At 36.6% G+C, this 26,885-nt stretch overlaps 1 long non-coding RNA gene across 3 annotated transcripts; it reads left to right on the top strand.

Annotated features, from left to right (window-relative positions):
* The first annotated feature begins 3,090 nt into the window (after positions 1–3,090).
* Positions 3,091–16,632, top strand: LOC145159628 (uncharacterized). Of its 3 annotated transcripts, XR_013737812.1 has the most exons (5): positions 3,091–3,786; positions 5,166–7,461; positions 7,874–13,975; positions 16,220–16,337; positions 16,461–16,632. It is a non-coding gene; the product is annotated as an uncharacterized LOC145159628 (long non-coding RNA). The 3 variants fall into 3 exon arrangements; XR_013737811.1 differs by having other exon boundaries at positions 5,498–13,975; XR_013737810.1 differs by having other exon boundaries at positions 5,166–13,975.
* The last annotated feature ends 10,253 nt before the right edge of the window (positions 16,633–26,885 follow it).

Raw genomic sequence — 26,885 nt, 5'->3', positions numbered from 1 at the left:
AAGCTAAGAACAAAAAAATAAACTTATTTATGAGGCAAGATTGACAAGAAAGAAGAGGATTTCTTATATGAGGGAGTAACCATGTTTTTAAAGAGCAAAAACTATCTTTAGTTTATAAATATCTTATTTAACAAGATTAAAAATACTTAGATTTCTAAACATACGAAGACTATCCATAGTTTTTGGATTCTTTTAGTTATTTTTAATGTAAGTTATACTCATAACCCTTTAAATTTTTTTTTCAGAAACATTTTCCTTTATTTTTGTCCAACAAAATCTATTTTTAGTTGATTTTAATAAATATAGATAAAATTCATATAAAACGAAATAATAAAAAAACAATTATTATTTAAATTATACGGATGAAAACAAAATATATTGCAATCTTTTATTTGATAATAAAATAAGAAGACATTACTCTATATAATAAAAAGCAAAGGGCTTATGAACAATGTTGTCTTTCACTTTTGAGTTTTGCCACAAAAGTTTTAGATTTTAGTAGATTTAGTCCATATAATTTTTTAATTTACAGAAAAGGTCTCATATAAAGTTTTTTTTTTTTACAAAAACAGTACATATCTCTAAGATTTTTGTTTGTTGACAGGCATGATCCTTGTGTAGAAAATAAATTACAACAATTGTCTCCGTAATTTACAGAAAATGTCCTTGTGTAGTTTTTTTTTTACAGAAACGGTCCATATGTTTAAGAAAACTACAAAAATTGTCCTTGTAATTTATAGAAAATGTCTTTGTGTAATTTTATTTTACAGAAACGGTCTATATGTTTAAATTACAAAATAGTCCCTATTTAATCCAACCACCTCAACTGGAATGAACCTAACTATTCCGGAAAAAATGACCATTTTATAAAATTTATAAAATGTTGGTTATTTTTATCAAATTGTTCATTTATATAGGGTTAGATTACTCAATTTCTGAAACATCCCAAAAATACAGACCAAAAATTTATTTTTAAATTCATTTATAAAAACCATATTCCAATCATATTATAATAAAACCATAAGACATGTATCTCAAAACAACATCAATTCTGTCAATGTATCGAAATCATATATCATAAATCAGAGTGAATCCTCCCAGGCTAAAATTATGGTGTGTGTCATGCGATCATCTCGAGCCCTTCCCCTTGCTAGTGGAATTACCTGAAACCAAAACTGAAAACTGTAAGAACGAAGCTTAGTGAGTCTCCCCAACTACCACATACCATACACATATCACATAACATATATTGGGCCCCGCCCCTGCTACATCGAGTCAAGCTTGGCATCGGCTTTCCCAGCATCGGGCCCCGCCCGACATCGAACCCTATTCGGCATCGGGTCACGCCTGACATCGAGCCTCGCCCAAAATCGAGCAGATCTCAGAATACATATAAACATATCAACCAACATATAACATAATCACATAGTACTAACATGTAAACATTCCTCGGGACCCGCCCGACATCGGACCGAGATCCGGAGACATACTAACATTCCTCGGGAACCTCCCCGGCATCGGACCGGAGTTCGGAACATACTATCATAACATATTAACTAGGCATTCCTCGGGCTTGCCCCGACATCGGACCTAAGCCCGAAACACATAACACATAACAAACACATGCAAGAATCACAAAGACATCAAGCATACAAGCATTCCTTGGGACAGCCCCGACATCGGATCAAAATCCGGAAAACATATAAACCTACTTCGGGCCCCGTCCGGCATCGGACCGTGGTCCAAAACTACTACTGTCTAAACGGGCCGGCCTTGGTGCCTTAGACTCGTTCCTACAGGAGAAAACTCACCTTGCAAAGCTGTCTGCAAAAAATCGCGGTGAGGAATATCTGATAACTGCTCCAACGACTCCCCGACTATCAATATCACAATAATACTTAGTCAAAAATCTGATAACCCTTCTCAGGGTAAAATGACCATTTTACCCTTGGTTAAAGTCAACAACCTGGTCAAAGTCAAAGTCAATGTCAACTCCCAGTCAACTCCAACTCGTCGAATTATCTCCCAACTCGGCGAGTTCATGTACTACTCAGACTTGTGGTCAACTGAGTCAACTCGTTGAGTCCCTTCCCAGACTCGTCGAGTTCTTCCTGTCATAAAATCGGGACACAACGACTTTAACTCGTCGAGTTCTTCAGTTTCCGAGTCCTAATCTTGTCCAACTCACTGAGTCATCTCCTAGACTCAACAATTACACTCAAAACCAGAAAAGGGTTAGGGGTCCACGACCCGACTCACCGAGTCACAAGAACAACTCGTCGAGTCCCCCATATGTCAAATCCATACAATCGATTCTAATCAATTCCAATACCTCCAACTCACAGATCTGGACTCCTTAGACTAGCATTACACGTAAAGTTGCTAACTTTACGTGCATGCATGGTGTTATGAAGCTAAAACACCCACCACAAGCTAAAATGGAGGTCTAAGTCATGGAATAGGCCCATGGCTGAATAAAGGTGGCAACTTTGAGCTTCTAAAGCTCAAGAGTGCCCAGATTTGAAGTCCTTACATCCCCAAGAGTTCAAATTTCAGAAATAACCTTAGAAATGGCCCAAAACTGACAATACACAAGCTCAAAAGAAGATCTAAGTGAATAGAAGCCAATATATAAGCTTTATACCTCTATCAAGAACGAAATGAGTCCTAAGCTCTGGATCTTCATTGGAACGTCCTATTCTTGTTAACATATTTTATGAAGTTAGTTTAATAAAAAAATTATATTAATATGACAACTAAAATAATAAGATTTTAATTGATATTTAAATGAAATATAAGTGTTTAATTCTTATTTAAAGTAATTTAAGGGTATTAGGTGTCAAAAGAACTAAATAAGTGAAATTTAATAAAAAGCGAATGTGAAATATAATGGCGTGAACTTAGGGGGAGTAAAGTGAAAAACTTGAAAACCATTTATGGAAGGAATCTGGACTTGGGTTGCATGGAAAACAAGAGGAGAAGTATCAAGGACTATTATTGTAACTTTGGATTTTTCATCACACAACTCTTACGACAAATTGTATTTGATTATCTTTTTCTCAAATTTATTGAGATATGGATGAAAGATGATTGGTTGATTGGTTCTTGCTACAAAACCAACTCTCGGCTATATATATTTATGTGTACCCATTTATAGATTAGGCTTATATCTTTCTTGGAGGCGCCGTATGAGTGAAAAGAGACAGATATATTGTGAGAGATCGGAGAAGAGAAGAGAGATTGTAGAAAGTCGATGGTGGGTGTTTTCCGGCGAGATGGTACGCCGGCAAATGAACATGAAGTTATGCTAGGTGAGTCCTTAGCTTCACGCATGGCCATCAGGTAGTTCTAGAAGGGTAGTGATGTAAGTGGATTATGTGTTTTCCTTGTGAAGAAGCCCCAGGTCGTAACTGTGATTGTTGTGATATGTCTCCGGTGAAGCAACTCTAGCAGATCTGGATGGAGAGGGAGTAGGTTCAACGAGTCTAGCAACGATTCTTGGTAACCAGGAAGAAAATCTTGGTAGAAAGGTTGATGACGAGATCGAATTGGTGATAACAGTCTTTAGTTCCAACAAAAGAGAAGATGGATGTGCTTATGATTTGGCTTTCTCCATGCGTATCTGTGTGTTCTGGTAAGAAACTATGGGTCTCTGGTGATTGTCCTTGGGTGCTTCTAGCATGGGCCAGAGCAAGAGAAAGAGATGATGGCATATCGTCATTGTAGAAGGAGAAGATGGCAGTGGAGTCGGTTACCGGAATTGGAACGCCGCCGTGATGTTCACAGGTACCATTGCATTTTGATTGCTGTTAGGTCAATGAGATTGATTGGGCCAAGCTTGGATAAGACCCAAGTATTACTAATGGGCTAATGAAAAAGTCATATGAAATAATAAATATTGGACTGATGAGGTACAACCCGTAACATTTAGTTTATTTAAAATTTACATCTAGTTATCAATATTAATTATGTTGTGATTAATAAATAAATTAGGAAATCTAAGATAATATACCATTTAACTGATTTTACGAAAATAGAATTTGAGATATATTTTATAAACGGAATTAAATTAATAAAAGAGCCAATAGACAATTATAAAACCTAGCCTAGCGACGTATCATACAAAATAATCATTTTGCTAAGTTTAACTAATTCATTAGGACAAATTGATGAGCGAACTTTAAATAGACGATGGATACTTTTAATTGGATTTTTTTAATCAGGCTAAGACCTATTAATTAAAATTAAGGATAGAATCACTTGACGATTGGATCAAATACAAGCAACAAATTAGTGTTAATATTAATGGTTTTAAATGATTTTGGGCTTCAAATAATTGTTAGCTTTGAATTAAAAATTGATATGGGTTTAAGGCTTAAACTATTAAGTCGAATTTGATGGGTTTTGTACATAACAAACAATCCTATGTGTGCATGCAACCCTAATTTGAGGATCTATGTTTTCACTATTAGACATACAAGCATTGAACACAAAAACTAGAAACCCTAGGAGGCACATGTAATTTTCGAAATTAACATATAATTAGGGTTAGGATACATATCTTGATTGTTATATTGTAATAACAATCAAATCCTTGAAGATCTTGAACTTTGGTAGCAAGCGCCACAAGTGTCGCGCCTCTAATGGCTCACAAACAAACCTAGCAACCAAGGATTACTATGGAGAGAGAGAAGTAGAGTAGAATTTCGGCCTTTATCCTTTCTTGGAGTGCCTTCGACGAAATCCAACCCTATAGGGGTTTATATAGGTGATAAGGAAGGTTTAGGATAAGACAGGTGTATCTTAGATAACTCTAATCCCTTAACTTTCTCCCGAAGGCTTCCAAGGCACCCTTAGAGCCCAAGGAAACCCTAAGACACTCTAGATTTCGTTCCCCACCTCTAAGGGAGGTTCTAGAAAGCTCAATGCACAACTTTTGAACATTGTCACCTTTAGTCCCTACAGTTTCAATTAATTCCTTTAATCCCAAAATTAATTCCAAATTAATTTCTGATTAAATATTAATTAAACAATATGATTTCTAATTAATATATTATATCCATAATACATTAATAATCATTTATCTTGATTATTAATTTATTAACCAAGCAATAAATTAATAAATCATTTTTCTCTCTCTAACAATTATCTTATTCAATTGCCAGGTTTGAAGGCAACCCAAAAGGACATTGCTACTATCAATTCAAGTACATAACAATTATAGTTATCGGCTTAGACACCTAATCTAACAGGCTCCCACTTGGATAAGTCTAATAACTATAATTGCAAATATAACTTCAAAAATTGACAAACAAATTTTAGCTACCAAAAGCCGATGTCGAACTCTGACCTAGTCAATGACGTGTCTTTAGATAAGAGATCATATATTCCTCCATTCTCAAGATATCGTATGAACTGATACATGGATTTCAATAATTCTATCTGTTCATGTGTTGTTTCCCGATTTCCGATTTATGATGACTGACTAATTGAACAGATCAAATCAGTCCAGGCTTGGCCAAGCGCTTTGGGTGTCATAACTAAATCATCGAGGGGCCCAAAAATATCGCTTTTATCCCCTTAGGGTAAAAGGAATGGATAAACATCGACTCATGCTTGCTCTATTTACTCATCGAATCACACACAACAATACGTTTTATAACACCAAGTTACTGGTGCGTTTACGTATTATCAATGTGCAACCGATTTGCAAACTGTAACTCATATCTCCTTGTTTCAAGAATATAAGATATTATCTTTTCACAATCACTCGTGATAAAATCCATGAAGTGATTCAAGTGAGCGCGGGTTTAATCCAATACTCTAATCTTATTAAAGCACTCATGAACTCTGCAACAAACTTTTGCTATGTCTAAACACTTTAGACAGTCTACAGACGGACTCATGACAGTCTTGCTTCATACCTACTCTCAATGTATGAGCGACTGTGGATGTTTGAATAACCTAGTTATTCTGGAAGTCAAAACATGCAAAGTGAAACACAATAATAATACTTAATCCTATATGACCACAAAACTTTTGAGTATAAATAAAACACCTTTTAGCTAGTCACCATATTGATTACTCATTATTCATTGTATACTGTTTCAGATAATCAACTTGACACTTGAATTATAACAACAGTTGTCCCATGCACCAAGCATGCACACTATGTTTACTTATGATCATTTCTTTGTGAAATAGATCAATTGGAAAATATTTCCAATGAAACTCATTTTACGATCCCCAAAACTCATTGTTAGTGTAAGAATATAAAATTCTTGCCACTATTAGAATATGTTAGATTCTAACATTTTATGCAACGATCCTTTCGTAATGTCACAACATAAAAGTCACCAAGGCTCAGCCAATAAAATTACAAAGTTCTCTATCGGAGATTGTTTCAAGACAATTCCATAGACGTGAAGTCTCATATTCAAAGTACATTCCTTTGAACATCCTTCTTGCATAAAAGTTCCTAATCTCGACATAGATTCTTAATATCCAACTCCCATTTATGGAAACATTCTATATTTGCTATATGACAACTCATTCTAAATAGAATCTTATCTATTCATAATAATGTCGATATGGTCCATCCAATACTATACTTCCAACTACTCACAAGTGACAAATCCTTAGGAAATCTTAGATCGTTCTTTGACAGTTGTTTAATCATTTTAGTCAAATTCGGTTCTAGTCCCTTTTCCCTCTTAATGCTCTAGGCATTTGGAAAATTTTAGAACGGTCAAATATTATAGCATATGCAATCGATCCTATACCCGAAGCGTATGGGACACGATTCATAATGTCTCACATAAAGACGTGATACTTGTGACAACCCGAAACTTTTTCCGTTATCCTTACTCAATTTCCGTTAATCAAATTTGGGTTTTTATTTAATTCCGTCAAATTTGATAGTTTAGGAAGGACTTTACGTTTAAATAAATCAATTCGGATTTATTTCCGTTCACATTAGTATTATTTTTGGTCTAACGGAATATTCAAAACTCAGTTCGATCGAGTTCCGTATTCGAAAACGAGGTTTTTTAAGTCAAAACATAACATTCGGGCCAAACAACCCTTCAAGAGGAGTTTACGGCCGCAAACTCAGTTTACGACCGTAAACACTGTTCACGGCCGTAAACCCTCCACCCCACCCCTTGGCCGTAAACTCACCCCTATATAAGGGATGAGTGACCTTCATTTCTCACTTTACACACTCCAGAAACTTTCTCTCTCTACTCTCTCTCTCTTTCTACAAACTTCGATTTTGCTCAAAGATCCTCAAGAATGTAAGTGATTCTTCACCTTGATTGTGTTTCTATCTCACTCCTAGTGGTAAATCCATGCTCCTATCTCATGAATCTCATCTTTTTCTAGATTTTCTCTCTCACCAAGAACACCAAGAACACACACTAGTGTTTTTGGACTCTAACCACCCTTTCAAGCTTCCATTACGTAAGTACTCTACCCTTAGCTTGTTGGATACAAGAATCACTTGTTAAACATATAGAAATCGTGACCAGAAGGGTGTTTACGGTCAAGGCAATCTCCCTTGACCGTAAACTCTATTTAAGTGGTGCAAAGTTGCCACAACACCCTCCTAAGCCTAGAAACTAAGCCTAGAACACTTCCAGAAGGCTAGAAAGGACCTTGAAACACCAAAAATCGCACTTTTCGCCAAGAGTTTACGGTCGTAAACCCATGGACCGTACACTCTTTTTACGACCGCAAACTCCCCATTTTCAAATCATATGTGATTCTAACACTTAGTTTTAAGTGTTTCCTAGTCCCTAGAATGATTTCCTTCCATAACAAATAGTGTTAAGCCCTCACCTAATGCATATATGTACTTTTACATGCTATATAGGATCCGTTTGTGCCCGAGGCTTTATTTGACACTCAGCAATTCCTAACAACTTACACCCGAATCCCACATCAAACTGTGAGTTCATACCCCTACACTTTTTTCGAGTTTTTCATGTTTTCAGGGGGAGAATACAAGCAAAAGTACAAGGAAACTTGTGCTCAAGTATATTATTTTATTTAAAATAATTATATGTTCAGTATGCTTTTAACACAGAAAACAGTTTTACCAAACGATTAAGAAATCAACTCGTAGAAACAGTTTTCAAAACTAAAGCAAGGAACTTGTGAATCTTGTCATAAAATGCGATATTTTGCAAAGGATTCATACAAAACATAAACAGGATTTTCAGTGTTATTACTTGTAAATTTGTTAGGCTAAGTTTTGAGACACGTCCTTGGTAACACTCCACCGGATTCGCGAGTGTAGGACTACCCTTGTAACCAGAATCTCTTGGAGGGAGAGCGTGACTATTGTGTATAGATCTATATGGGACTGACTATCTCGCACCTTCGCTGCTAGCTACAGCGGGACCGTTGGGTTCAGGGGTGACAAAGTCATAAAAAGATACTGGCCCCCGTTACGTGCCATATCCAGTCTAAGTACGGTTATAAAAGTCACAACCTAGATAGCGAAAATTTACTTTTGTAATAATGAAACAAGTGAACTAACCTCAAAGTAATAACCGATTTGATTACTAGAGGACATTAGTAATACCCTTAGGATTTAGTTCACTACCTATTTTATTAGTTTTATTTATGTAATAAGACTAATACACCTCACAGAGAGCAAACAAGGTTTTTCAAGGAAACTACATCTAACGATACAAGTATGGTAGATACTTGTACACCTCATTCCAGAACAGTTAACCAACTATCAACTTTTAAGGAAAATATAGGATTTTCCTGAGATAACTCAACCTTACATAAACAGGCTGTTAAACAAATAACGAATGGATAATCAAACATCTTTCATAAGAAAATATAGAATTTTCTTGGGAAATACTTTTCAAAGGATCAAAGAAACATTTCTTTCACCAGAACTAAACGCTTATGAACTCACCAGCTTTATGCTGATATTTTAAAACTGCTTGTATTCTCAGGGCAACAATAGACAGGTACTCTTGTCAACTTTTGGAGAAGGCGGAGCATTTTGGAATCACGTCTTTTACTTTTGTTATATACTGTTATGTATAAACCATGCTTTCAAACAATGTAAATATTCTTATTATAATGTAATGGTTGTGTTTACTTCGCATACTATGATACAACTGTTGTGATACTACGCATGACGTTCTCCGCCCCGGAACGTTTCCGCCATCGGTTTCGGGGGTGTGACAGATTGGTATCAGAGCTATTGTTTATAGTGAACTAAGTATACCGAACCTTACATGGTATACAACTATAAACTCCAAGGGGCCGAAGTGCTCTGAACTAAAAGTATACTTTTGAAAATGTAAGTATTTTTACGAAAAGTATACAAGTATACATACATACCAGAAACAATATCATGAGTAGAACAAAACAAAAGTATTTTGGATGTTGAACACTGTGGTTAAACCTGGGCAGTTATGTAATCATGTCTAGGGTCAATATAGCCTGATCAATTATATTTATTCGAGACATGACCAACATGTGCTTGGGAGTGACTGTAGTGTTGCAACAGGCCTAAAACTCACCTAGTATCCATTCAACAAGGTATCAAAAGAACAAAACATGCAACTTAAAATATTGTAGGAGTATTTTAGCCAGAGCCGAATACATTGTAGAAATTCATTCCTAGTGTTGCTACCTATTCGTTTCTTAGCGATAACTTACTTGCATTAGTAACCTTTCTTTGCTTATCGCTTGGTAGAACACTTTATTATCAGGATGAGATATATTTTGTTTCATATATCTTGAGGACTTACCATCCTCTTCTTCCTGATTGTTTCTAGAACAAGATGCCTCCCCGAAAAAGACCCATCAGAAGAAACGACGATACTCCACTACCACCACCGCCCCCTCAGTTCGATCCCGTTATGTTCCAGGCAGCTGTTACTGCTGCTGTGGCTGCCGCGATGTCACAGATCAATCCCGGCAGATCTGGTGGGCAAGGAAGTGGTACTCATCCCCAAAATCATGAAGGTGGTCAGGGACACCAAAAGGAGTGCTCCTATAAGGACTTCATGAATGCAAAACCCACATCTTTCGACGGCAAAGGAGGTGTCATTGCCCTTACTCAATGGTTTGAAAAGATCGAGTCCATTTTTGAAATCTGTTCCTGTTCTGAAGCCAACAAAGTAAAATTCGCCGCTTGCACTTTCGCTAACAGGGCACTGACCTGGTGGAATGGTCGGGTCAAATCCCTAACCCTGCCAGTGGCAAATTCTATGGGTTGGGAAAGTTTAAAGGAACTCATGCTAGCTGAGTATTGCCCAAGAGGCGAAATGCAGAAACTAGAGCACGAACTCTGGAACCTAAGGATGAAGGAATCTGACATTGCTGCCTACACTTCTAGGTTTGAAGACCTAGCACTTCTTTGTCCGGGAATGGTCACCCCGGAAAGCAAGAAGATAGATAGATCATGGAGTTGATCTTGATAATATTCTCTCCCTTAATTATAGCAAAGCAACTCTTCATCCCTTGCAACTTTGCAAATTGAAATTCTTGTTTTCTATAATTAGTATTGTTAACTCGCAAATCATAATAATCATGCTCCCACTAACATGATAATTATCTTCTTACCAGCATAACACTTATGCTCCCACTAGCTTTGACATGTATTCAGAAATCAGTTGGACTTCTAGAAATTAATACTTATTGACTTTCTTACCGAAGTTCATATTTCTGATACGAGATGCTTCGATAAGCTTTTATCTAAGCTCATACACCTTTTAGAAAGCTCACATGTGTGTCTAAACAATTTCAAAACTTATAGCAATAAGTCTTAATTGTTCAAACCAATTGCCAAATCTCACAATTCGAACTATGAAGAGGGATGCCGTAATCATAATCGAATTTGAGCATGCAATTTACACAACTTCTATCTCCTTAAATTCTTTCTTAGTGAAAGCGTTTCCTCACAATCATTTTCATGAATTTGAGAGAAACCTTATGACACTTAGATTTTATGGTGTATGCGTTCCTATCCATGTGAATTTGCCATAACCATAATCGTAAGACAAGATTTATGACAAAATCAAACTCATATTGACTGAACTCGTTGAATCTCAATTTCTTGCCTCATGGTAGCACGAGTGCCCACCATGTCTTCCAAGTTGATAAGCAGCTCACCTATTCAAATCAATGTACTTTCCATTGATCAAGGTGCTTTGCTTTTATGCATTCAAATGAGAACTCATAGAACTCAAATGCATAACTAACTCAATTGGAATGGAAAGGAAATAAGATTATGTCAACCACGATAGGTTATAAACCTCAAGTCGTGTGCTAGTGATGATCAACTAGGTTTATTCTTGATTTGTTCCTGAAACTATTCAATACCATTAAGACTCCCACTGACTCCTTGACATATAAGGTTCTCTTATCAAGAAACATTCATTGACAAGCATATATTCAAGAGTTAGTGTAGCTTTTAATCAAGTTTAACACTTCACACAATTGGTCCTAGTTGGTCTTTGTCTTTTACAAGACATCACAACTTACCAATTTCAAATGTGCAGGAATAAGAAAACTTTTTCAAACTCCACATTTGATAAGTGTTATAAACCTTCTTAAGATATGTCACTCAAGTTACAATCTTGGAGTATGACTCTAAGACTCGATATTTGAATGAAGTATGATTCACCTTTTGACTTAACCATTTCAACAATTCCGGTTCTTCTTCTTAACCATATTAGTGCACTAAGATTTACTTGGAGGAATAATTGTGATATGGTTTCACAATCATTAAGATGCTCATAAAACATGATACTCAAGTACTCTCCCATCTTTTCAGATTGGAGAAACTTTTATCTTTCTGCCTAATCGATTCTTCTTATTCGTTCTGCCATTCATTGAAACTTTTTCAACAACTCAGAATTACACTTAATCTTATAAGTATAACCATATTTACTAAACTATAGTAAATCATGACGAATAATTCTATTGTTCTTTGTGGTGGACTTGACCAGCGCACAACCAAGTGTACCTAATCTCCTAGTCCTTCACTTGACTCTTGGTCAAGGAATTAGTCTCAATTTTGCCAAATACAAAGGTCCTCATTCTTCACACAACACAAGTTGTATGATTTCAAGTTTCTGTCCAATTGAAACTTGGGTGATGAGAAACATTCTCTATTTGGTAAACTTTAGACACTTACCACAAATAACATAATTAAGAATCAAATCCATTCACAATATTGCTAACAAGAAACATTCAAACACCAATTTTCACGAAAACCATTGCAAGGAAACATAAATAAGATAAAATCAAAATTTATTTTATTGCGGAAAAATCTTGTCCTTACAATGCGATTACAAATAAAAATTGTGTAAATATTCTTTACCAATCTATCATAACTCTAAAGTAGTAGCTCAAAAATCCGATCTTCGAATCCATGCGATCGAAATCCATTTCTTCATGATCAGATTCAACTTACTTCTTCCTTGAAGCTTCCTCTCTTTTCTTCGATCCTACAAAACATCAAAATGCAATCTTATCACATCATGTATTAAGAATCAAAAAATAGGAAATTATAGAGTTAGTTAGTGGATTTTACCTGAAGTAGAGCCATACGTCTTGACTCTCCCATCTCTTAGATCTCTCAGGTAGTCAGAGCAGCTTCGTCTCCAATGCCCCTTCTATTGGCAATAAAAGGAAATGGACTCTTTTAGAACATCACATGGAACAATCTCATACTTTTCTGGACTTCCAATGTTGCCAGTGTCCATTGAAGTTTGGGAGTTTGATTGACAGGTCAAATTTGCTTGACCAGTGCGCCAAATCATCGTTGATTCAGCAGCAACAAGCAAGTATGTCAAATCAATGAGGGTCACGTCGTGATCCATCATATAGTACTCTCTTACGAACTTACTATATGAGTCAGGAAGTGACTGAAGAACCCAGTCAACAGCCAACTTACCTGAAATATCGACACCCAACATCCTTAACCTGTTAATGTGTGACTTCATCTCTAAGACGTGTGCACACACAAGTTTCCCATCTTCGTGTTTACTTGCCAAAAGGGCTTGAGTGAACTTTAACTTTTCAAGTCTTCGAACACGTGGGTTAGGGAGAATAATTGGAGGAGGTGGAGGAAGTGAAGCATGATTTCCATTTCCACGATCCAATCGTAGAATATCATCTTCAGGTGGAAAGATTTTTCCAAAGGATTCTGGAAGGCCATGGTTGTCAGAACTAGACATCGACAAAAGGAGAAAATTCAAGTTAGTTGATAAGAGTCCTTGATATAACACCCAAATGAAATATCAAGGCTAGGACCCAACACCATGTTCTACAACTTGGAAGAGGGATGCCGTAATCCAGTTGCAGAACATTTGAAGGTAGGTAAATGACGATTTACCAATTTCCACCATGAACAACGAAAAGAAGTTTAAGTTTTAAATGAATTGAAACTCCTAGATCTTTTGAGATTCATTGAACTTTTCAATGGCATGTTTAATCTCGATTATGCCCTTCATTTGTGACTGGGATGCCGAGGATCACAAATAAGGTGTGAATAACCATGCGAATGTACGTGGTGCACTCAACGTCATCATCACCTAATCAATGTGCCGGTTAACCACACCCGCTCCATTGATCTATAACAGACATCGAATCACCCTTCACTACCAATGCCAATCCCAACTTAGTGTGCCGGTTAACCACACACGCTCCACTAATTGTCTCGGCAAGGGTACAAAGTGTAATTCCATGGATTAACATACAATTTCACATTATGCCTAAAGTAACTAAGATTTGAGAATTTATAAAAGCATTTAGTTACTTTGTATTCATTATACTTATGATGGAAGGTTGTGTCCTATCCTACCCGTTCGGCTAACGACCCTCCACTAGTCAAGAGTGCGGTGGGTAAGAGTGGATACCCATTCAATCGCCATTTTATAGGCAATTTCCTTAAACACCCCTTAGAGACCAGCTTCGTGAATGAGGCCTACTAATGGTAAGACTGACTCTTTACTCATACATATATAATATTGGACTTTTAATTATATATATATATATATATATATATATATATATATATATATATATATATATATATATATAGTATAAGGGTGTATTTTACACTTTTTAAAATACTAGGTGGTTTTATTAATTTTCTCTTTTAATTTTCTCTTTTAATTAACTTAATAAAACCATAAGGGTGTAATTTGAACTATTTTGATTTAATAATTATTCAAAAATTAAACAATTAATTAAATTATTAAATCAAATAAGGATTACCAATTTAAATTAAATATATTAACTTAATTTAATCCTATATCCATGGATTTTGAAATTTAGGCAGAGATATCTTTAATTATCCAATTAAACAATTAACAAGATAAGTACCAAAAATAACAACCTACTAACAGATTCCTTAGATTTCGAAATCTTCTACTTGGAGTGGAAGGCAAGGCTTTCAAACTTGCCTAAAAATAAAAAACCCTAGGGTTAGGAAACCCTAGATTTCGACTCCAAGGTAGCCAAAGGAAAGGGTTTGAAAACCCTTAGGGATTTTCGAAAAATAGGGTTCTTAAACCCTAATTTGCGAAAATTTAAAGGCCTTAGGGTCTAATAGCCATAAACCCTAATTTTGTCTAGTTCAATCAATTGTACCAAATCTAATTGAAAACAAAAACCATACGCTCTGATACCACTGATGGGTTTTGTACATAACAAACAATCCTATGTGTGCATGCAACCCTAATTTGAGGATCTATGCTTTCACTATTAGACATACAAGCATTGAACACAAAAACTAGAAACCCTAGGAGGCACATGTAATTTTCGAAATTAACATATAATTAGGGTTAGGATACATACCTTGATTGTTATATTGTAATAACAATCAAATCCTTGAAGATCTTGAACTTTGGTAACAAGCGTCACAAGTGTCGCGCCTCTAATGGCTCACAAACAAACCTAGCAACCAAGGATTACTATGGAGAGAGAGAAGTAGAGTAGAATTTCGGCCCTTAGCCTTTCTTGGAGTGCCTTCGACGAAATCCAACCCTATAGGGGTTTATATAGGTGATAAGGAAGGTTTAGGATAAGACAGGTGTATCTTAGATAACCCTAATCCCTTAACTTCCTCCCTAAGGCTTCCAAGGCACCCTTAGAGCCCAAGGAAACCCTAGGACACTCTAGATTTCGTTCCCCACCTCTAAGGGAGGTTCTAGAAAGCTCAATGCACAACTTTTGAACATTGTCACCTTTAGTCCCTACAGTTTCAATTAATTCCTTTAATCCCAAAATTAATTCCAAATTAATTTCTGATTAAATATTAATTAAACAATATGATTTCTAATTAATATATTATATCCATAATACATTAATAATCATTTATCTTGATTATTAATTTATTAACCAAGCAATAAATTAATAAATCATTTTTCTCTCTCTAACAATTATCTTATTCAATTGCCAGGTTTGAAGGCAACCCAAAAGGACATTGCTACTATCAATTCAAGTACATAACAATTATAGTTATGGGCTTAGACACCTAATCTAACATAATTAATTAAAGAAGAATTTTATGTTTTGATAAAGACAATATTAAGAAACATATTTTATCTTATTAATCAATAGAGCATGTGTTTTATATCCCAAAAAGCTAAGAACATTTTCTTTAATAATAAACTTTAAGCTTTCAAAAATAAGGATAAGATGGGTAAACATGTCCACAAACAAATTGCTATAACAATAATTGAAATAAATAAAAAGTATATTATGAGGTATTAATAAGTAATATTTGAGATATGAGTCAAGTAAGGGTTACTTTTATGATTGTAGGTGTTCAGAGAGCTGATAATCCATCTTAGCCACTTCAGTGGCTTTATTATGTGTTTTGCAGCTTCAGGTGAGTTATCCTCACTATATCAATAGGGTCTAAGGCACCAAGGCCGGCCCTTTATGGATTTGTATCCGGATTATGGCATGATATGTTTATTGATTACATCCTGGTAGTTAGGATGGTGATATGCTTATGCTTAGTGACTTGGTTAGGTCGGTGTCCTGGTTATAGGATGATGCTATGTTAGTGACCGGTTAGGTCTGTATCCTGGTTATTGGGATGTTGCTATGATTAGTGATCTGTTAGATCGGTTTGACTGTTATATGATATGAGCTAGCGTATGATATTTATGTGCACATGTTTGTTTGATTGGGGGTTGGGTTGAGACGGTCCTGCTTTGTGTTGTAGGCCAACATACCTGGCGAGCGGTCCGGATAGGCTGTAGGCCCTGCGAGGCGGTCCAGTCATGCCGAAGGTTCGGGAGCGGTCCAGATAGGCTGTAGGCCCTGCGAGGCGGTCCATTCAGGTTGAAGGCTCATTATGCATGTTGTTCTGTATTTGTTATATGATATGGTTATATTTGTATGGCGTTGATATTTTGGGGGAACTCACTAAGCTTTGTGCTTACGGTTTCAGTTTATTGTTTCAGGTGCTTCAGATATCTCTGCAAGGCAAAGACGTGACCGTACACATCCTCGTGTTTTGGACTTATGGTTTCTGGGATACTCTGATATTAAACTATTTTGAAAATATTTTGTAATAATTAATGGTTTATGGATCTTTGAAAAAGTTTTAAATTGACTTGATTTTTATGGGTGTTACATTCATCATTCCTTCTGCAGCTCCAAGTACTTTCTTCCTTCTTCTAGCTTTAAATCACAAAAATGGCAAGAAAATAGCTCAAGATCACTCAAGGTTGATTAGGGTTTCGAGATTAGGGTTTGGAGGTGATAGAGGCTGGGGTGGAGGCCATATATGATTCTTAAATAGGGTGCAAGCCCTAAAGATTAGGGTTTCATCCAGGCTGTCCTACTCGTCGAGTCAAGACTCCGACTCGTCGAGTAGTTCACTTAAAACCCACACATACACTGCCTTCTACTCGACGAGTTAGGGCCACCAACTCGTCGAGTAGCCCTCCAAAATGAATAAATAATTAAGTTAAATACATACCAGAACCACGCATTACAATTTCCCTTTTCTTAAAGTTCGAAAAATTAATTATGTAATAATACGGAAAGTCCTAATATAATATTTTTTGTGAATAACTCTAACTTTAAACATTTAATAAACAAAATCCTAACCCAACCACTATAAGTACATACTAAACAATAACAACCCAAATTCTAAACAAAGATAGAAATTATAAATATTGTCCTCGAAGGCTTCAATCATGCCATATCATGATACCAAAACATTGTTCTTTAATATGTTATAATTTTAAGTGGTTAAATCATAATTTTATCAACAAATATGAAACAACATAACGATGTATATTTTCTTCGAATCACATTTCAATTTTCTTCGAAAATAACTCATCCTAACTTTTTGCTGCGTTACCAAACAGTGCATTAGGGTTACCATCGTTATAAAAAATAATTCCACTTTTCACCTTCAATATCTACATATCTTATCTTTTACGACAAAACACATGAAATCAGTTCAATTAGGGCACAATTCGTATGAGCGGTGGCTAATGGTGTTGAGCTATGTGTTTATATGAAGTATGTTATTGTGGCATCGTTGTTCGATATGAATGCTTGGGATGAAGCTATGAATTAGAACAAGCTACTTATTCTATGGCCACCGGGACTTTGGATTCGAGTGACGCAAGCTTTTTTTCCCTTGTCTAATCTGGAATCGCAGGTCCTAGCTTTTCAAATCAAGTAAACTTTCTTTTACTGTGTTATGATTTCAGTATATTAGTTGGATTCTTGTTTTTCCTGTTACAATTTGATCAAGCTTTAACAAGAGTAGATGGAACATAATGTAATGAGCTCGAAGTAATTGTTCCTCTATCTTCCTTTCACCCTCCACCAGCTATTAGTGCCTTTTTGTCTTTAACTTTAACTTTGAGTTGCTCCCTACTCTCTGGTTGTCACCTTGCTTGCTGATGGAGTCCTATGAAGATACACTTGCTTCTTAGCTACAAAGCCCACAATTTTTTTACCAAATATTATATTTCTGGAGGAAAACATTGATATTTTTTTTTAAACTTTTGACATATAATAAGAATAAAATCTTGGTAGTTTTGTTCTATGGTACTTGATGCAAATTTGGCACTTAAAGCACAACTTATAGGTACTCAAATATTTAACAAGGAAAACAGGAGTAGAGTGTAGAAGGAACATACACAGGTCAAGCATAGTTGATATACACACATTCTTTGTTGCAACTTTGGCTTAGAATTTGCATTTATGATTAATGAATGGATGAGACACACATGGTGAAAAACTGGACATACAAGATGGAGGTACAAAATATTCTAATAGGATAATAATGTATGCCAAAGGAACAAAAGAACGTTAATGAAAAGAGTGTGGTTATTATTATCATACTCTATTTGCTTCCTACTTCTAAGCATTCTATTAATGAGCACATATCCATGATCTTGGGACAATTGAACTGACAAATGATCTTCAAGTGGTTCATCACGCCATCTCGGCTGCTTTGGACAACTAAACACAAACACACATTAGATAGAGGGCCAAAAAAGCCAAAAAAAATCGTAAGATGGATAATTTGGTAAAGGAATTTTAGATAACATTTGAAGCTTTGTCTTGTAAATATTTTTTTTGCTAAGCTTCTCACATGGTGTGATTTTCTTTTATCTGATATGAAGGCCTAAGAGATACTGTGGATGGCATGGACTTGAGTGATGCATCATAACTTTCTTTAAAGTAAGTGTTGGAATGACCTAAGGAATAATGCTATTTACTTTCTTGTAGCTCACTAGCACTTAATATTAATACATTTTAAGTAAACTGTTATGAATTAACTTGGAAACAAGGAATTTGATGTAATTTAGGTGTTTAGAAGGAGATTATGAATTGTGGTGGCCGTCTAGCATAAGCCATATTGTACTTGACTTAACATTTCAGGTTTCATGAGGTATAACAGATCGAGGTTTCATGTACAAGGTATAAGAGAACACTAATCATAACATTTAGACATTTAAGGTTTACATCACGAATTTACATCAAAGTTCAAAATACAATTGTTCATCACATCAAAAGCAAATACAACAATTATGATGGTGTCTCTACGCTTTTACTGACCGTTTGCTGAAAAGCGTGTAAAAATAGAGAGGTCAACTAGTGAAATAGTTGGTGAGTTCATAGGTTTCAGAACATGTAAAATTTGTATTCAGAAAAAAGAAGAGAAAGAAAAATCAGTTTGTTTGATAACAAACGATGTAAATAAGCGGTTGTTTTCTTACACACAGTTTAAATGCGTGCCCCAAGTGTCTATGCCTTGAGTTCACAACAAACCTAATGAATGACCTGAATGCTCCTAAGCACCATGTCCTATCGTTAGCATGAAAATGAATCGGTAATATGCACTCACAGTGCAATGTGAGCGAGGGTGTCGATCTTAAATAGTGCTATCCATAAGGATCATCGACTTGAATGTGAGTTAATATGTTGTGTAGTGATTTCGGGGACTTAACATACTATAGCGTCTCAAGCATATAACGAATACATACATGTATATCAATAAGAATTAAAGAATAAATAAATTTGTATAAAGAATTTGCAATATAGTAATCATGTTTTCACCCCAAATTATGAAAACCTTTAAAAGGGGTTGTGAATAATCACGGGGAAATTGAACGTTCCTAACGTGGCGAGGAAAACACATAATCTAATGTAGATGTTTTAGTTTTGATACTAAGTAATCTTACACACATTGTATCTCTCTTTAAAACGAAAAGGTGATAAGTGATCATAATAGTGTACACCAAATCTACAAAGTGATATTACACACAATATAGAAAATAAAAGAATCATACCCACAACTTAATAAAAAAACAAATTAGAAGAGATTACAACAGAATATGAGTTTTGTGCATAAAAATAGGAGGTGTCCACGTCAAGACTCATAATTACGTGTCCTTACAACACTTTGGATGGTCCTCGAAGTACTGACATACAATCTCGTATTGGGGTACGAGCACTCGTACTGTCGCAGATACATATAGATCCCTACTAAGACAATTTTGTAAACACCTTACATGGTTATGGACTTGCCATGTTTGGTATTAAAGCCATACTTTTGAAATGGCTTGCGGCCTCTCCTAATTTCTTGTACGGTCACCAAATATAAAAATAAAAAAACCAAACATAAAGGGGTCACAAGCTGTCTCCCATAGACTTTCTACGTTCACCGTACGAGCGTAAACATGCACAAATATGCACAATATAGTCTCCACAAAAGTGATATGGACATGTGGATTTCCAATAGATCCCCATCAAATGGGTCATCACGGTATACATACATAGGGTGTATAATTGTATGATTTCATGTGCCTTCTTTTTTGGTCCTTTATAATTTGGTACGAACATACAAATTTGCCTACTTGACCGTACAAACATATAAGTGGAGTAAAAACTTTGAAAATGTAAGGGTGTATGATCCTTTGTTTTATCATAATTGTCTTCGATTTGATTAATAGTCCTTGTCAATGCTATTACATGATTTAGATGGACTTTAAGCGTCATAAACCCGTTAAAACTGATCCCCTTCTCCCTTTCCTAATACATAGCCACCTCTTTTTTTCCATAGAATAAAATTAAGGTGTTTGTTTTTTTCGAAGCCAAAACATTTGTAATTTGCGGACCACATCTGCAACCCTTTGCAGCAGAAAAGGTGGACGAAACATCTGCAGTCTCGAATAAGAAATTTGTTTATTTTTTAACGTCTATAGGTTGCTGAAATAAAATGAAATTTAAATAAACTAATTTTACAAACATAAAATAGTTTTTGAACACTAAAATTTTAATAAATCTAGTCTTATAACATTGAACTAAAATTTATACAACCAAATTAGAGTTACAATAACAATTTTAGTCTTAAATTAAAATTTTTATTTAAAATAGTTAATTATATATTTTGCATCAATTGCTCGGCAATTTCATTGCGGAACTGAGGCATATATTCACGGTCTGCTGCAATACCATGTGTTGGAACCTCGTATTTCATTATCATCAACGGGTACATTGTTATTTCGAAAAGAGACATTGGGTTCATCGTAGTGTGCAAAATTCTCATCACTCGGCCCTTCTTTCCTTATAAAATTATGAAGCGTGAAAATGTAACGACAATGTTTCTTTGAAACGATGTCATTCTCTTCAATATAAGGAATCATGCTTGCAAGACATCAAAAGCACGCTCAGTGATGTTTCGAAGTTTAGCATGTGCATGGTTAAATTTTTATGTATTGGTTAATGCACGTCTCTGACGAAAATCTCTAAACCTCCTCACATTACGATACGGGGCCATAAATCCTCGAATGTGTGCATATGCGGTATCACAAAGATAATATTTTCCTTGTAAAAAAAAATTAATCCATTTTCATACTAAGGTAAAAATACTTAAAAAATCATAAACTTATCTGGTGGCGGAAATGAGAATGGTGCATATGGATCTGTTAATGCTTCTGAACCGGCCATAATAAACGTAAAATTTGTAACGTCCTGTTCCGAATGACTCCTAGTCTGAGGCTGTGGCCCGAAGGTCGGTCATTATAAGGATTATGGCTTTTGAGAAGGTAAGATCTAGGCCCATTTGGGTGCGGGTGATGTATTAGAAAGTGATCCGGGTGTTCGGTTCGTGTTTTGGAGCCTAGGGGTATTTCGGTAAAGTAGCAGTTCGGGCTTTTATGGAAAATGAATTTTTGTTCGGAAGGTTTTAAGAAAGGTATGAGATAAAAGAAGTGTAGGGCTTCTCGTTACCTTTCCGTGGATATAAGGATCGCCGGAATCGGGCTTAGAACGAAGAAGTTATGGCCTTCGGAAGTTTCGTGGTTTTCAGGCCTAGCCGAGTACACGGGGCGTACACAAAGAGTACGCGGGGCGTACTAGTGAAGAAGGCAGTACGCGGGGCGTACCTTGGAGTACGCTGGGCGTACTGACCAGGATGGTCGCGAATGTTCTTCGGAGTACGCTGGGCGTACCATAATTACGCTGGGCGTACCATAATTACGCTGGGCGTATGCCAGTCAGATCAGAACCGTATTTTAGGGGCTTGGACCCTATTTAAGCTCCTTATCTCATAACCTAACCCAAATATCTTCAGCCTCCACCCTCTAAACCCTAGAAATCGTCATATATCATTCATGGTGACATTTTGAGCTTATGGAGTCCATTTTTGGGATGTTTGGCCCATTTTCAAGAAGATGGAACTTGTTGCAAAGATGGGAATCAAGGAGGAGCTTATGGATCTGGCTTTTGGGACTCATTCTCAGCTTGATGAAGGTATAAAGCTTTGAACTTGATCATTCATCTCTTAGATCTACCATTTGTGAGTTTTTGTTCATTTTGGTCCCAAGTATGAGATCTAGTGGTCTTGATTTCATTCCAGGAAAGACCGATTTGTTTATGCTTTGTTTTATAAATCAGAGTAATCTTTTAAAGAAAACGGTTGCGGAATTTGTTCCCAAATAAGATCTGATAAAAATTTATCAAAACATTTCTCAAAGAGAATGTACTTTTCATTAAATAATAAAATCTCGGGATGTCATGTTCCGATAGACCAAAAGCATAAACAGTACCATATAGGCCTATAATCCAAAATCTCTCGTCAAGTCCACCAACTTATACTCTTGTGCCATTACCTGTAATGCAAAGAAAACTGAGTGGGTCAGGCTTGGGAGCCTGGTGAGCATATAGGATTTTCAGCCCACAATAATATAATTTTTATAGTTAATCATCAAACAAACAATCCAATTACCCATCCCCATTATCTTCTTTATTTCTTAAGTTCTTACCTTAAGAATCCACTATCATTCATTCGTTCGTTCCTAAGGATTGACCTAAAGAATTGGCACAAAGTCCATTGCTGCCCGAGGTTCATCTACGCAGTACTAAATCCATAGCTACCAAGGTTCATCCATACAATACTAAATCCATAGCTACCAATGTTCATCTATACGGTACTAAATCCATAGCTACCAAGGTTCATCCATACAGAGCTACCAAGGTTCATTTATATTGTACTAAATCCATAGCTACCATCATTTTATTATAAGGCACTAAATCTATAGCTGCCAGGGTTTTTAGAGTACACCGATGAACATCAAGTCCACAACACCTACAAGTTGCGAGCTTGCTAGTGTTCCACAGGACTGTCTAGAATAGTCCGTGGTTGTCATCCCTACTCTGCTGAATGACGGGGGCCATCGTTTGGGTAAAGGTTTCACTCATTTTTCACCTGTCACCCTCATCTCATGATCTATATCATCTTTCGTCTCATCCTCAAACTAATCTTTCCTCACACACCAACTATTTCATCTACCCATGTTCTACCCAACATATTTGTAGATATAAATTACATATATATAGTTTAAATCATTTAAAAACCTGTATAAAACATTTATTCAACAACCATCTCAAGTAAACAAACAACGTATAAACACATAGCACGTATTTCATAGCAAATACTTCATATCTATGCGGTAGAAGAAAGTAACTACACACTCACTTGATAACACGATGATCGGACAACACCTCGTCTCTTAAAATAATATTTTCCGATAAAACCGGGACGTTTTCTCCAAAACCGGGCTTTACGCGGGCAGAGTCTCGGCTCGGAAACTTTGCTTCTCGGGATCTTTGGGGCTTCGGGACTTGCTTCGGGGCTCGGGAATGATACCGGGGCTTCGGGATAATTCTGGCACGAAAAACGAGGTAAAAATGAGAGAGAAATGAAGAATGGAGCAAAAGATCTCGGCTGCCCTCGCATCCTTTATATAGGGGCTGAAGCCTCGCATTACGCTGGGCGTAATGCTCAGTACGCGGGGCGTACGCTTCGGAAATCGTCATTGCATGCGTCATCGGAGCACTCGAGTGCGAGGCGGGTCACGCTTCGGTGTACGCTGGGCGTACTCAACTACGTTGGGCGTAGTTCGGATCAGATCAATGACTCCTTCGGATATTATCCGGAATTCTTAATTAAATATATATTTTAATTATTTATAAAACTTCCGAAATTCATATCTTCCTCATACGAACTCCGTTTTCGACGTTCTTTATATCCATGCGTAGGTGAGACTACGCTCTACAACTTTCATTTAGCCTCCGTCGGCTAATTTTGACTTTATTTTTATTATATTATTTTTAGTAGGCCGGGACAGGAAAACTTCGTTTATAAAATCATAACTTCTTCATCTGACGTCTGTTTCCGTCTGTCTTTTTACCGCTGGACTACTAACGACGAGATCTTCGATTCTCGTTTAGATTGTTTCGGCCAAATATCACTCGATCTCAATTCGAGTATTCGGACTGCATACTGCTAAGCTGAAACTTAGAAAAATCATAACTTCCTCATACGAAGTCAGATTTGGGCATTCTTTTTATGCATGCTCTTGGTTTAACGTATTCTACGACTTTCGTTTAGATTACTAAGGCTAGATATCGCTCTATCTTAAATTCGTATTTTACGTCCTTCAGCGTCGTGTCGGTTCCGTCGCGAAACTTCGACAGGTCATAACTTCCCCGTTATAACTCGGATTTCGGCATTCTTTATATTTTCGGAAACCTTGTGACATATACCTCAACTTGGTTAAGATTATTCATTCTAAATAAACTTCCATCAAAAAGTCATTTTTGATGCTTATCGTCTTTAAATTGACTAGCCCGGATCTACGGGCGTTACAGTTGAAGATCATCTATGTTGGAGTTTGAGCCATTTCTATGAAAGTAGAATGCTATTTGGTCTTATTGGGGGCATGCAAAGTCACCAAGTCAGTGACTTTATGGGTTTAGACATTATGCGGGACTCAGATCTGTGGCTTGGACTTATGACTTAAGGCATTAAGTGCTTAATGACAGAAGTGAGACTAGAGGGTAGTACGCTGGGCGTACAAGCCAGTATGCGCAGAGTACAAGCCATTATGTGAGTACGCGCAACGTACTGCTGAGTACGCCCTGCGTACTCAGCCAAGTTGGATTTCGGACTTTGGGCTTCGGGTTGGGGCTATCTGTTTGGGCCTAGATTCTTGGGCGCTAATGGACCATCAGAGTGGTTGTGTTCTGGACTAATTGAAGGATTGGATCTTAGGTTAAGGCCCAATAAGGAGCGTGGGCCCAATTTGGAAAATTGGGCCATTCATGGGCCTTTATGGATTTTATGGTTTTGGACTTTGTGTTTTGGGCCCTGTTGGGCCATCAGGTTTTGGGGTTGATATTTAGTTGTAGACTATTGGGTTTGGGCCCAATTTGGAAATTGGGCCATTAAAGGATTTATGGAAAGTATAGTGTCAGGCTTTTGTTTTGGGATTTGGCCTTAGTTTTGGATCATACTGGGCCAGGGGTAGAATGGTCATTTTACCCAATACATGGATTAAGGATTACGGTATGGGACCCAATTGCTAATTGGGTATATTGATTAGTAGTGACAGCTCGGGAAGCTGGCGGGGCAGCAGCTAAGGAATTCATGCAGGAAGCTTTTGCAGCGCGAGGTGAGTCTTCTCACCATACCAATGGGTCTAAGGCACCAAGGCCGGCCCATTTTATGATATGTGGTACACTAGCTGTAGTAGAGATATGTGATATGATAGTTACCTTATGCTAAGTGGTATGCTAGTGATTATGTGATATTTGCATGGAAGACCCCGGGAGGAGCCCGTGGCAGTTGGATATAAGACCATGTGGGGGAGCCCATGGAATTCCTAAGTAAATACCATGTGTGGGAGCCCATGGCATGATAGTATAAGACCCTGGGGGGAGCCAACGACATCCTTATATGTTTATGTATGTGTTATATAGTATGATAGATACTTCTGTGATATATGATATGCTAGTTGATTATGTATGTTATTGCATGGAAGACCCCGAGGGGAGCCCGTGGCAGTTGGATGTAAGACCATGTGGGGGAGCCCATGGCATTCGTAGGTAAAGACCATGTGGGGGAGCCCATGGCATGAAGGTATAAGACCCTGGGGGGAGCCCACGACATCCTTATATGTTAGTATGTATGGCTTATGTGATATATGTAGCATTTATAGCTAATATGATATGTGTTATGTGGATTGTGTGTGGGGTATGCTCTGGGGGACTCACTAAGCTTTGTGCTTACGGTTTACAGTTTTGGTTTTAGGTATCATCGATTTGGAAAAGAAGAGCTCGGATTGATCGCAGTGCACACACCTATGATTTCCGAAATGAATGATTTTGGGATGAACTCTGATAAATGTTTTACTTAACGATGATTTGAAATGTTTGAAATAAATGGTATCAATGTTTTAGCTATATTAATAATGAAATTTTTACACTTGATTTTTGGGTCGTTACAAAATTCATGTTGAAGTCACAAATCGCCAATACATTTTGGTAACAACCGTCTTTTTTCCTACCTCTATATAAATCTTGTTTCTTAGCAGGGACAACATTATGTATCAAAGTGTCATCAAGTGCACCAACCGTTCATTTGAAAACCCATCATATCCTCTTATCATGTCCCCGAATGTTTGGATTCAGATTAAAAAAAGTCGGTACTATAATGTTTTTTGTGAATAACATTATTTTGTCCAGCACTTCTTGAAAAAATTTATGAATTGTTTGCTTTAAGTGTTTGAAAGATGCTCTTGATAATCACGTAACGTTGAATATGACTGATCATCATAAAAAACATAGCCACTTTTTCCTTAACCAATACATGTTTTGCTATCCTTTAACGAGTAATTTACTCTAAAAGGACAACATAGTTGGACAAAACATTCATGAGACATGTAGAGGATTACGTTTCACTAACTCTAATGCGTATTCATGTCTCGTCATCTTTGAATTATTGTCGCGCACACTTCCAAAAATAGTGGACATACAAATACATTAGAATTATGAGAAGTATCTTTTGATCG

Source organism: Lactuca virosa, chromosome 2 (assembly GCF_052849685.1).
Source record: "Lactuca virosa cultivar CGN04683 chromosome 2, Lactuca_virosa_CGN04683_v6, whole genome shotgun sequence".
Classification (NCBI taxonomy): Eukaryota; Viridiplantae; Streptophyta; class Magnoliopsida; order Asterales; family Asteraceae; genus Lactuca; species Lactuca virosa.
The sequence above is the reverse complement of the archived record's forward strand: the minus strand, read 5'-3'. Positions and strand labels throughout refer to the sequence as shown.